This window comes from Hyla sarda, unplaced genomic scaffold (assembly GCF_029499605.1).
Source record: "Hyla sarda isolate aHylSar1 unplaced genomic scaffold, aHylSar1.hap1 scaffold_1652, whole genome shotgun sequence".
In the NCBI taxonomy this organism is placed as follows: domain Eukaryota; kingdom Metazoa; phylum Chordata; class Amphibia; order Anura; family Hylidae; genus Hyla; species Hyla sarda.
This window is the reverse complement of record NW_026608291.1, coordinates 17,849-30,039: the sequence shown is the minus strand read 5'-3', so window position 1 is coordinate 30,039 and position 12,191 is coordinate 17,849. Positions and strand designations below refer to the sequence as shown.

General features: G+C 45.7%; 5 non-coding genes across 5 annotated transcripts; all 5 read right to left on the bottom strand.

Moving 5' to 3' along the window:
- Positions 1 to 1,249: 1,249 nt before the first annotated feature.
- On the bottom strand, positions 1,250 to 1,440 carry LOC130311647 (U2 spliceosomal RNA). Its single transcript, XR_008859964.1, has one exon. It is a non-coding gene; the product is annotated as a U2 spliceosomal RNA (small nuclear RNA).
- A 2,083-nt stretch (positions 1,441 to 3,523) lies between these two features.
- On the bottom strand, positions 3,524 to 3,714 carry LOC130311664 (U2 spliceosomal RNA). Its single transcript, XR_008859981.1, has one exon. It is a non-coding gene; the product is annotated as a U2 spliceosomal RNA (small nuclear RNA).
- A 2,086-nt stretch (positions 3,715 to 5,800) lies between these two features.
- Positions 5,801 to 5,991, bottom strand: LOC130311646 (U2 spliceosomal RNA). The gene has a single exon (XR_008859963.1). It is a non-coding gene; the product is annotated as a U2 spliceosomal RNA (small nuclear RNA).
- Positions 5,992 to 8,082: 2,091 nt separating this feature from the next.
- On the bottom strand, positions 8,083 to 8,273 carry LOC130311645 (U2 spliceosomal RNA). Its single transcript, XR_008859962.1, has one exon. It is a non-coding gene; the product is annotated as a U2 spliceosomal RNA (small nuclear RNA).
- A 2,090-nt stretch (positions 8,274 to 10,363) lies between these two features.
- LOC130311644 (U2 spliceosomal RNA) lies at positions 10,364 to 10,554 on the bottom strand. Its single transcript, XR_008859961.1, has one exon. It is a non-coding gene; the product is annotated as a U2 spliceosomal RNA (small nuclear RNA).
- Between the last annotated feature and the right edge of the window lie 1,637 nt (positions 10,555 to 12,191).

Here is a 12,191-nt window from a genome sequence, read left to right as displayed (position 1 = left end):
AGAATACGTTTATATCTATGTGTGTGTGTGCGCATATATATATATATATATATATATATATATATATATATATATATATTTCTCCGCCGAAATCACTTTTAAACCCATTTCCACCTTTTTTTCCCTTCTCTTCCTCTTACTTTTTTTTCACGTTTTTTTACGTTTTTCTCCTTTTCGCCTCTTTTCTGGGCGTATTATTCTTCTTTTTCTTCTTTTTTTTCGTCTAATGCATACCCCATCAGTGCAGCAATGCTTATTCAATACCGCCAGCAGATGGAGACACTGGGGGATAATTTTCTAAGGATTTATACTGATTTTTCCTGTCTGAATTTGTCGCACAGAAAGTTGCAGGCCAAATATGTGTGACATTTCTGCGACTTTAGCTTCTAGAGCATTTTTACAACATTATACATAGGTGCTGAATACATAAAAAGCGACTGTTCAGCGACAGACAAGTCGCATCGGCTGAAAGTAGGCCAGAATGTCAGTCCATGTTGGAGCAGGTTTAGATACAGTCTAAAGCATAGATCTCAAAGTCTGTGCACAGAATTTAGCAAGGGCCTCGCACCTTCTGATGCATCAGGTAGGTGCACAATAGCATAGCCTAACCCTCTGTACTTTGGTCTATATTGATGCGGGACATAGACAGCCAGCTGATGACCAATCCATTAGTGCAATGGATGGCTGGAAGCATTTGTCTTTGCCTTTGCAATACCACAGAAGCAATGCATGGTCAATGTACAGCAATGACACACCTGTGTGAACAGCCAGGAGACCCCCCCCCCCATGTTATGTTACATAGTTACATAGTTAGTACGGTCGAAAAAAGACATATGTCCATCAAGTTCAACCAGGGAATTAAGGGGTAGGGGTGTGGCGCGATATTGGGGAAGGGATGAGATTTTATATTTCTTCATAAGCATTAATCTTATTTTGTCAATTAGGAACATTCAGCACCCACCCGCTATCAAGGCAGCTGCCTATCATGTCATGCCCTACCTGCACAGGTGTGCTGGCTACTCAAATGATCCAATTAAGGAGGCCATTTAGTCAGCAGCAGCAGAAGTCCTGTGCCTGGACGCTCCAACAGGGGCCAGACACAAGCAGAAGCAGAAGCAGCAGAAGCAGCAGCAGCACCACCTTTTGTTTTTTGGCTGCAGCAGCAGCAAGGCCCACAGGGCTGGCTAGCTGGCTAGCCAGCAAGCAGGTAGCAATGAAAGTAGGAATCTTTCTTTTTAACCCTGTAAGGGGGTGGTGCACTGTACCCGAAGATACTGCCATATCGGGTCAATGCATAGGGCGACGGAAGCAAGCTTCGAAATCGGCCCCCGTTCTCAAAAATCCATTTAATATATGGTCCCCAGATAGGGGACGTATCAGATATTAAACTGATAAGAACAGATACTACACTTGATCTTAGCCAAAAGGCCGAGAAGCGATAACCGTGAAAGGGGCGGGCCCAACAAGGTCCCCTTCATGGGCACTATCACTGCTTGCTGTCAGGGAGGCTGCCAGACAATTTTCCATGCACACTCTGGGCTGGGGGGCAGTCAACCACCAGTACACACAGCAGAACCTAAACCCATACCATTATTGCTAAGCAGCAAGACAGGGGCCCATTGCACTCCCACGGGGCCTTTTTAAATGCAATCCATAACCCGGATTTGCCAGGAACCCTTCTTACTCCTCCTACTTGCATGTGACACTGGGCTTAGGATCTGCATAGGAAACACACACACAAGCACACACCTACCTTTGTTGCCTGCAGATGCCTCCTTGGCTGTCCCCAAACGGTATCAAACCAACACCCACGGGAAGCTGTAAGCATAGAGGACATGCCTGCACCCCATTGGACTTACCTGTGTGGGTTAAATCCGGGTTATTTGACAACCTATGGCGGTGATGGTTCTGCTCAGGCAGAGCAGTGCTGATGCTCCTCATAAAGCTGTCGCTGCTGTGAAGGTTCTAGGTGACATCACAAATCCCTATGGTTACATACACAACAAAGCTGGGTTGTTGTTGTTTACACTCTGCAAGGCCTGTGGAAGTGAGTGACATCATAGCACTGTAGTTCTGAGGGTTCAAGATGGATGCAACAATCTCCTGTTGCTTCTATGAAGGCCGTAATAGACGACATCACCAAACAGCTCCATAGTCACATACACAGCAAAGGAGAGATGTTGTTTACACCTAGTGATGTCAGTGGTATTGAGTGACATCACAGCACAGTGCTAAGGCTCCTGGGCCTGGACACAGCAGCGGCTGCAATATCTCAACGGAGAATACGTTTATATCTATGTGTGTGTGTGCGCATATATATATATATATATATATATATATATATATATATTTCTCCGCCGAAATCACTTTTAAACCCATTTCCACCTTTTTTTCCCTTCTCTTCCTCTTACTTTTTTTTTCACGTTTTTTTACGTTTTTCTCCTTTTCGCCTCTTTTCTGGGCGTATTATTCTTCTTTTTCTTCTTTTTTTTCGTCTAATGCATACCCCATCAGTGCAGCAATGCTTATTCAATACCGCCAGCAGATGGAGACACTGGGGGATAATTTTCTAAGGATTTATACTGATTTTTCCTGTCTGAATTTGTCGCACAGAAAGTTGCAGGCCAAATATGTGTGACATTTCTGCGACTTTAGCTTCTAGAGCATTTTTACAACATTATACATAGGTGCTGAATACATAAAAAGCGACTGTTCAGCGACAGACAAGTCGCATCGGCTGAAAGTAGGCCAGAATGTCAGTCCATGTTGGAGCAGGTTTAGATACAGTCTAAAGCATAGATCTCAAAGTCTGTGCACAGAATTTAGCAAGGGCCTCGCACCTTCTGATGCATCAGGTAGGTGCACAATAGCATAGCCTAACCCTCTGTACTTTGGTCTATATTGATGCGGGACATAGACAGCCAGCTGATGACCAATCCATTAGTGCAATGGATGGCTGGAAGCATTTGTCTTTGCCTTTGCAATACCACAGAAGCAATGCATGGTCAATGTACAGCAATGACACACCTGTGTGAACAGCCAGGAGACCCCCCCCCCCCCATGTTATGTTACATAGTTACATAGTTAGTACGGTCGAAAAAAGACATATGTCCATCAAGTTCAACCAGGGAATTAAGGGGTAGGGGTGTGGCGCGATATTGGGGAAGGGATGAGATTTTATATTTCTTCATAAGCATTAATCTTATTTTGTCAATTAGGAACATTCAGCACCCACCCGCTATCAAGGCAGCTGCCTATCATGTCATGCCCTACCTGCACAGGTGTGCTGGCTACTCAAATGATCCAATTAAGGAGGCCATTTAGTCAGCAGCAGCAGAAGTCCTGTGCCTGGACGCTCCAACAGGGGCCAGACACAAGCAGAAGCAGAAGCAGCAGAAGCAGCAGCAGCACCACCTTTTGTTTTTTGGCTGCAGCAGCAGCAAGGCCCACAGGGCTGGCTAGCTGGCTAGCCAGCAAGCAGGTAGCAATGAAAGTAGGAATCTTTCTTTTTAACCCTGTAAGGGGGTGGTGCACTGTACCCGAAAATACTGCCATATCGGGTCAATGCATAGGGCGACGGAAGCAAGCTTCGAAATCGGCCCCCGTTCTCAAAAATCCATTTAATATATGGTCCCCAGATAGGGGACGTATCAGATATTAAACTGATAAGAACAGATACTACACTTGATCTTAGCCAAAAGGCCGAGAAGCGATAACCGTGAAAGGGGCGGGCCCAACAAGGTCCCCTTCATGGGCACTATCACTGCTTGCTGTCAGGGAGGCTGCCAGACAATTTTCCATGCACACTCTGGGCTGGGGGGCAGTCAACCACCAGTACACACAGCAGAACCTAAACCCATACCATTATTGCTAAGCAGCAAGACAGGGGCCCATTGCACTCCCACGGGGCCTTTTTAAATGCAATCCATAACCCGGATTTGCCAGGAACCCTTCTTACTCCTCCTACTTGCATGTGACACTGGGCTTAGGATCTGCATAGGAAACACACACACAAGCACACACCTACCTTTGTTGCCTGCAGATGCCTCCTTGGCTGTCCCCAAACGGTATCAAACCAACACCCACGGGAAGCTGTAAGCATAGAGGACATGCCTGCACCCCATTGGACTTACCTGTGTGGGTTAAATCCGGGTTATTTGACAACCTATGGCGGTGATGGTTCTGCTCAGGCAGAGCAGTGCTGATGCTCCTCATAAAGCTGTCGCTGCTGTGAAGGTTCTAGGTGACATCACAAATCCCTATGGTTACATACACAACAAAGCTGGGTTGTTGTTGTTTACACTCTGCAAGGCCTGTGGAAGTGAGTGACATCATAGCACTGTAGTTCTGAGGGTTCAAGATGGATGCAACAATCTCCTGTTGCTTCTATGAAGGCCGTAATAGACGACATCACCAAACAGCTCCATAGTCACATACACAGCAAAGGAGAGATGTTGTTTACACCTAGTGATGTCAGTGGTATTGAGTGACATCACAGCACAGTGCTAAGGCTCCTGGGCCTGGACACAGCAGCGGCTGCAATATCTCAACGGAGAATACGTTTATATCTATGTGTGTGTGTGCGCATATATATATATATATATATATATATATATATATATATATATATTTCTCCGCCGAAACCACTTTTAAACCCATTTCCACCTTTTTTTCCCTTCTCTTCCTCTTACTTTTTTTTCACGTTTTTTTACGTTTTTCTCCTTTTCGCCTCTTTTCTGGGCGTATTATTCTTCTTTTTCTTCTTTTTTTTCGTCTAATGCATACCCCATCAGTGCAGCAATGCTTATTCAATACCGCCAGCAGATGGAGACACTGGGGGATAATTTTCTAAGGATTTATACTGATTTTTCCTGTCTGAATTTGTCGCACAGAAAGTTGCAGGCCAAATATGTGTGACATTTCTGCGACTTTAGCTTCTAGAGCATTTTTACAACATTATACATAGGTGCTGAATACATAAAAAGCGACTGTTCAGCGACAGACAAGTCGCATCGGCTGAAAGTAGGCCAGAATGTCAGTCCATGTTGGAGCAGGTTTAGATACAGTCTAAAGCATAGATCTCAAAGTCTGTGCACAGAATTTAGCAAGGGCCTCGCACCTTCTGATGCATCAGGTAGGTGCACAATAGCATAGCCTAACCCTCTGTACTTTGGTCTATATTGATGCGGGACATAGACAGCCAGCTGATGACCAATCCATTAGTGCAATGGATGGCTGGAAGCATTTGTCTTTGCCTTTGCAATACCACAGAAGCAATGCATGGTCAATGTACAGCAATGACACACCTGTGTGAACAGCCAGGAGACCCCCCCCCCCATGTTATGTTACATAGTTACATAGTTAGTACGGTCGAAAAAAGACATATGTCCATCAAGTTCAACCAGGGAATTAAGGGGTAGGGGTGTGGCGCGATATTGGGGAAGGGATGAGATTTTATATTTCTTCATAAGCATTAATCTTATTTTGTCAATTAGGAACATTCAGCACCCACCCGCTATCAAGGCAGCTGCCTATCATGTCATGCCCTACCTGCACAGGTGTGCTGGCTACTCAAATGATCCAATTAAGGAGGCCATTTAGTCAGCAGCAGCAGAAGTCCTGTGCCTGGACGCTCCAACAGGGGCCAGACACAAGCAGAAGCAGAAGCAGCAGAAGCAGCAGCAGCACCACCTTTTGTTTTTTGGCTGCAGCAGCAGCAAGGCCCACAGGGCTGGCTAGCTGGCTAGCCAGCAAGCAGGTAGCAATGAAAGTAGGAATCTTTCTTTTTAACCCTGTAAGGGGGTGGTGCACTGTACCCGAAGATACTGCCATATCGGGTCAATGCATAGGGCGACGGAAGCAAGCTTCGAAATCGGCCCCCGTTCTCAAAAATCCATTTAATATATGGTCCCCAGATAGGGGACGTATCAGATATTAAACTGATAAGAACAGATACTACACTTGATCTTAGCCAAAAGGCCGAGAAGCGATAACCGTGAAAGGGGCGGGCCCAACAAGGTCCCCTTCATGGGCACTATCACTGCTTGCTGTCAGGGAGGCTGCCAGACAATTTTCCATGCACACTCTGGGCTGGGGGGCAGTCAACCACCAGTACACACAGCAGAACCTAAACCCATACCATTATTGCTAAGCAGCAAGACAGGGGCCCATTGCACTCCCACGGGGCCTTTTTAAATGCAATCCATAACCCGGATTTGCCAGGAACCCTTCTTACTCCTCCTACTTGCATGTGACACTGGGCTTAGGATCTGCATAGGAAACACACACACAAGCACACACCTACCTTTGTTGCCTGCAGATGCCTCCTTGGCTGTCCCCAAACGGTATCAAACCAACACCCACGGGAAGCTGTAAGCATAGAGGACATGCCTGCACCCCATTGGACTTACCTGTGTGGGTTAAATCCGGGTTATTTGACAACCTATGGCGGTGATGGTTCTGCTCAGGCAGAGCAGTGCTGATGCTCCTCATAAAGCTGTCGCTGCTGTGAAGGTTCTAGGTGACATCACAAATCCCTATGGTTACATACACAACAAAGCTGGGTTGTTGTTGTTTACACTCTGCAAGGCCTGTGGAAGTGAGTGACATCATAGCACTGTAGTTCTGAGGGTTCAAGATGGATGCAACAATCTCCTGTTGCTTCTATGAAGGCCGTAATAGACGACATCACCAAACAGCTCCATAGTCACATACACAGCAAAGGAGAGATGTTGTTTACACCTAGTGATGTCAGTGGTATTGAGTGACATCACAGCACAGTGCTAAGGCTCCTGGGCCTGGACACAGCAGCGGCTGCAATATCTCAACGGAGAATACGTTTATATCTATGTGTGTGTGTGCGCATATATATATATATATATATATATATATATATATATATATATATATATTTCTCCGCCGAAATCACTTTTAAACCCATTTCCACCTTTTTTTCCCTTCTCTTCCTCTTACTTTTTTTTCACGTTTTTTTACGTTTTTCTCCTTTTCGCCTCTTTTCTGGGCGTATTATTCTTCTTTTTCTTCTTTTTTTTCGTCTAATGCATACCCCATCAGTGCAGCAATGCTTATTCAATACCGCCAGCAGATGGAGACACTGGGGGATAATTTTCTAAGGATTTATACTGATTTTTCCTGTCTGAATTTGTCGCACAGAAAGTTGCAGGCCAAATATGTGTGACATTTCTGCGACTTTAGCTTCTAGAGCATTTTTACAACATTATACATAGGTGCTGAATACATAAAAAGCGACTGTTCAGCGACAGACAAGTCGCATCGGCTGAAAGTAGGCCAGAATGTCAGTCCATGTTGGAGCAGGTTTAGATACAGTCTAAAGCATAGATCTCAAAGTCTGTGCACAGAATTTAGCAAGGGCCTCGCACCTTCTGATGCATCAGGTAGGTGCACAATAGCATAGCCTAACCCTCTGTACTTTGGTCTATATTGATGCGGGACATAGACAGCCAGCTGATGACCAATCCATTAGTGCAATGGATGGCTGGAAGCATTTGTCTTTGCCTTTGCAATACCACAGAAGCAATGCATGGTCAATGTACAGCAATGACACACCTGTGTGAACAGCCAGGAGACCCCCCCCCCCCATGTTATGTTACATAGTTACATAGTTAGTACGGTCGAAAAAAGACATATGTCCATCAAGTTCAACCAGGGAATTAAGGGGTAGGGGTGTGGCGCGATATTGGGGAAGGGATGAGATTTTATATTTCTTCATAAGCATTAATCTTATTTTGTCAATTAGGAACATTCAGCACCCACCCGCTATCAAGGCAGCTGCCTATCATGTCATGCCCTACCTGCACAGGTGTGCTGGCTACTCAAATGATCCAATTAAGGAGGCCATTTAGTCAGCAGCAGCAGAAGTCCTGTGCCTGGACGCTCCAACAGGGGCCAGACACAAGCAGAAGCAGAAGCAGCAGAAGCAGCAGCAGCACCACCTTTTGTTTTTTGGCTGCAGCAGCAGCAAGGCCCACAGGGCTGGCTAGCTGGCTAGCCAGCAAGCAGGTAGCAATGAAAGTAGGAATCTTTCTTTTTAACCCTGTAAGGGGGTGGTGCACTGTACCCGAAGATACTGCCATATCGGGTCAATGCATAGGGCGACGGAAGCAAGCTTCGAAATCGGCCCCCGTTCTCAAAAATCCATTTAATATATGGTCCCCAGATAGGGGACGTATCAGATATTAAACTGATAAGAACAGATACTACACTTGATCTTAGCCAAAAGGCCGAGAAGCGATAACCGTGAAAGGGGCGGGCCCAACAAGGTCCCCTTCATGGGCACTATCACTGCTTGCTGTCAGGGAGGCTGCCAGACAATTTTCCATGCACACTCTGGGCTGGGGGGCAGTCAACCACCAGTACACACAGCAGAACCTAAACCCATACCATTATTGCTAAGCAGCAAGACAGGGGCCCATTGCACTCCCACGGGGCCTTTTTAAATGCAATCCATAACCCGGATTTGCCAGGAACCCTTCTTACTCCTCCTACTTGCATGTGACACTGGGCTTAGGATCTGCATAGGAAACACACACACAAGCACACACCTACCTTTGTTGCCTGCAGATGCCTCCTTGGCTGTCCCCAAACGGTATCAAACCAACACCCACGGGAAGCTGTAAGCATAGAGGACATGCCTGCACCCCATTGGACTTACCTGTGTGGGTTAAATCCGGGTTATTTGACAACCTATGGCGGTGATGGTTCTGCTCAGGCAGAGCAGTGCTGATGCTCCTCATAAAGCTGTCGCTGCTGTGAAGGTTCTAGGTGACATCACAAATCCCTATGGTTACATACACAACAAAGCTGGGTTGTTGTTGTTTACACTCTGCAAGGCCTGTGGAAGTGAGTGACATCATAGCACTGTAGTTCTGAGGGTTCAAGATGGATGCAACAATCTCCTGTTGCTTCTATGAAGGCCGTAATAGACGACATCACCAAACAGCTCCATAGTCACATACACAGCAAAGGAGAGATGTTGTTTACACCTAGTGATGTCAGTGGTATTGAGTGACATCACAGCACAGTGCTAAGGCTCCTGGGCCTGGACACAGCAGCGGCTGCAATATCTCAACGGAGAATACGTTTATATCTATGTGTGTGTGTGCGCATATATATATATATATATATATATATATATATATATATATATATATATTTCTCCGCCGAAATCACTTTTAAACCCATTTCCACCTTTTTTTCCCTTCTCTTCCTCTTACTTTTTTTTCACGTTTTTTTACGTTTTTCTCCTTTTCGCCTCTTTTCTGGGCGTATTATTCTTCTTTTTCTTCTTTTTTTTCGTCTAATGCATACCCCATCAGTGCAGCAATGCTTATTCAATACCGCCAGCAGATGGAGACACTGGGGGATAATTTTCTAAGGATTTATACTGATTTTTCCTGTCTGAATTTGTCGCACAGAAAGTTGCAGGCCAAATATGTGTGACATTTCTGCGACTTTAGCTTCTAGAGCATTTTTACAACATTATACATAGGTGCTGAATACATAAAAAGCGACTGTTCAGCGACAGACAAGTCGCATCGGCTGAAAGTAGGCCAGAATGTCAGTCCATGTTGGAGCAGGTTTAGATACAGTCTAAAGCATAGATCTCAAAGTCTGTGCACAGAATTTAGCAAGGGCCTCGCACCTTCTGATGCATCAGGTAGGTGCACAATAGCATAGCCTAACCCTCTGTACTTTGGTCTATATTGATGCGGGACATAGACAGCCAGCTGATGACCAATCCATTAGTGCAATGGATGGCTGGAAGCATTTGTCTTTGCCTTTGCAATACCACAGAAGCAATGCATGGTCAATGTACAGCAATGACACACCTGTGTGAACAGCCAGGAGACCCCCCCCCCCATGTTATGTTACATAGTTACATAGTTAGTACGGTCGAAAAAAGACATATGTCCATCAAGTTCAACCAGGGAATTAAGGGGTAGGGGTGTGGCGCGATATTGGGGAAGGGATGAGATTTTATATTTCTTCATAAGCATTAATCTTATTTTGTCAATTAGGAACATTCAGCACCCACCCGCTATCAAGGCAGCTGCCTATCATGTCATGCCCTACCTGCACAGGTGTGCTGGCTACTCAAATGATCCAATTAAGGAGGCCATTTAGTCAGCAGCAGCAGAAGTCCTGTGCCTGGACGCTCCAACAGGGGCCAGACACAAGCAGAAGCAGAAGCAGCAGAAGCAGCAGCAGCACCACCTTTTGTTTTTTGGCTGCAGCAGCAGCAAGGCCCACAGGGCTGGCTAGCTGGCTAGCCAGCAAGCAGGTAGCAATGAAAGTAGGAATCTTTCTTTTTAACCCTGTAAGGGGGTGGTGCACTGTACCCGAAGATACTGCCATATCGGGTCAATGCATAGGGCGACGGAAGCAAGCTTCGAAATCGGCCCCCGTTCTCAAAAATCCATTTAATATATGGTCCCCAGATAGGGGACGTATCAGATATTAAACTGATAAGAACAGATACTACACTTGATCTTAGCCAAAAGGCCGAGAAGCGATAACCGTGAAAGGGGCGGGCCCAACAAGGTCCCCTTCATGGGCACTATCACTGCTTGCTGTCAGGGAGGCTGCCAGACAATTTTCCATGCACACTCTGGGCTGGGGGGCAGTCAACCACCAGTACACACAGCAGAACCTAAACCCATACCATTATTGCTAAGCAGCAAGACAGGGGCCCATTGCACTCCCACGGGGCCTTTTTAAATGCAATCCATAACCCGGATTTGCCAGGAACCCTTCTTACTCCTCCTACTTGCATGTGACACTGGGCTTAGGATCTGCATAGGAAACACACACACAAGCACACACCTACCTTTGTTGCCTGCAGATGCCTCCTTGGCTGTCCCCAAACGGTATCAAACCAACACCCACGGGAAGCTGTAAGCATAGAGGACATGCCTGCACCCCATTGGACTTACCTGTGTGGGTTAAATCCGGGTTATTTGACAACCTATGGCGGTGATGGTTCTGCTCAGGCAGAGCAGTGCTGATGCTCCTCATAAAGCTGTCGCTGCTGTGAAGGTTCTAGGTGACATCACAAATCCCTATGGTTACATACACAACAAAGCTGGGTTGTTGTTGTTTACACTCTGCAAGGCCTGTGGAAGTGAGTGACATCATAGCACTGTAGTTCTGAGGGTTCAAGATGGATGCAACAATCTCCTGTTGCTTCTATGAAGGCCGTAATAGACGACATCACCAAACAGCTCCATAGTCACATACACAGCAAAGGAGAGATGTTGTTTACACCTAGTGATGTCAGTGGTATTGAGTGACATCACAGCACAGTGCTAAGGCTCCTGGGCCTGGACACAGCAGCGGCTGCAATATCTCAACGGAGAATACGTTTATATCTATGTGTGTGTGTGCGCATATATATATATATATATATATATATATATATATATATATATATTTCTCCGCCGAAATCACTTTTAAACCCATTTCCACCTTTTTTTCCCTTCTCTTCCTCTTACTTTTTTTTCACGTTTTTTTACGTTTTTCTCCTTTTCGCCTCTTTTCTGGGCGTATTATTCTTCTTTTTCTTCTTTTTTTTCGTCTAATGCATACCCCATCAGTGCAGCAATGCTTATTCAATACCGCCAGCAGATGGAGACACTGGGGGATAATTTTCTAAGGATTTATACTGATTTTTCCTGTCTGAATTTGTCGCACAGAAAGTTGCAGGCCAAATATGTGTGACATTTCTGCGACTTTAGCTTCTAGAGCATTTTTACAACATTATACATAGGTGCTGAATACATAAAAAGCGACTGTTCAGCGACAGACAAGTCGCATCGGCTGAAAGTAGGCCAGAATGTCAGTCCATGTTGGAGCAGGTTTAGATACAGTCTAAAGCATAGATCTCAAAGTCTGTGCACAGAATTTAGCAAGGGCCTCGCACCTTCTGATGCATCAGGTAGGTGCACAATAGCATAGCCTAACCCTCTGTACTTTGGTCTATATTGATGCGGGACATAGACAGCCAGCTGATGACCAATCCATTAGTGCAATGGATGGCTGGAAGCATTTGTCTTTGCCTTTGCAATACCACAGAAGCAATGCATGGTCAATGTACAGCAATGACACACCTGTGTGAACAGCCAGGAGACCCCCCCCCCCATGTTATGTTACAT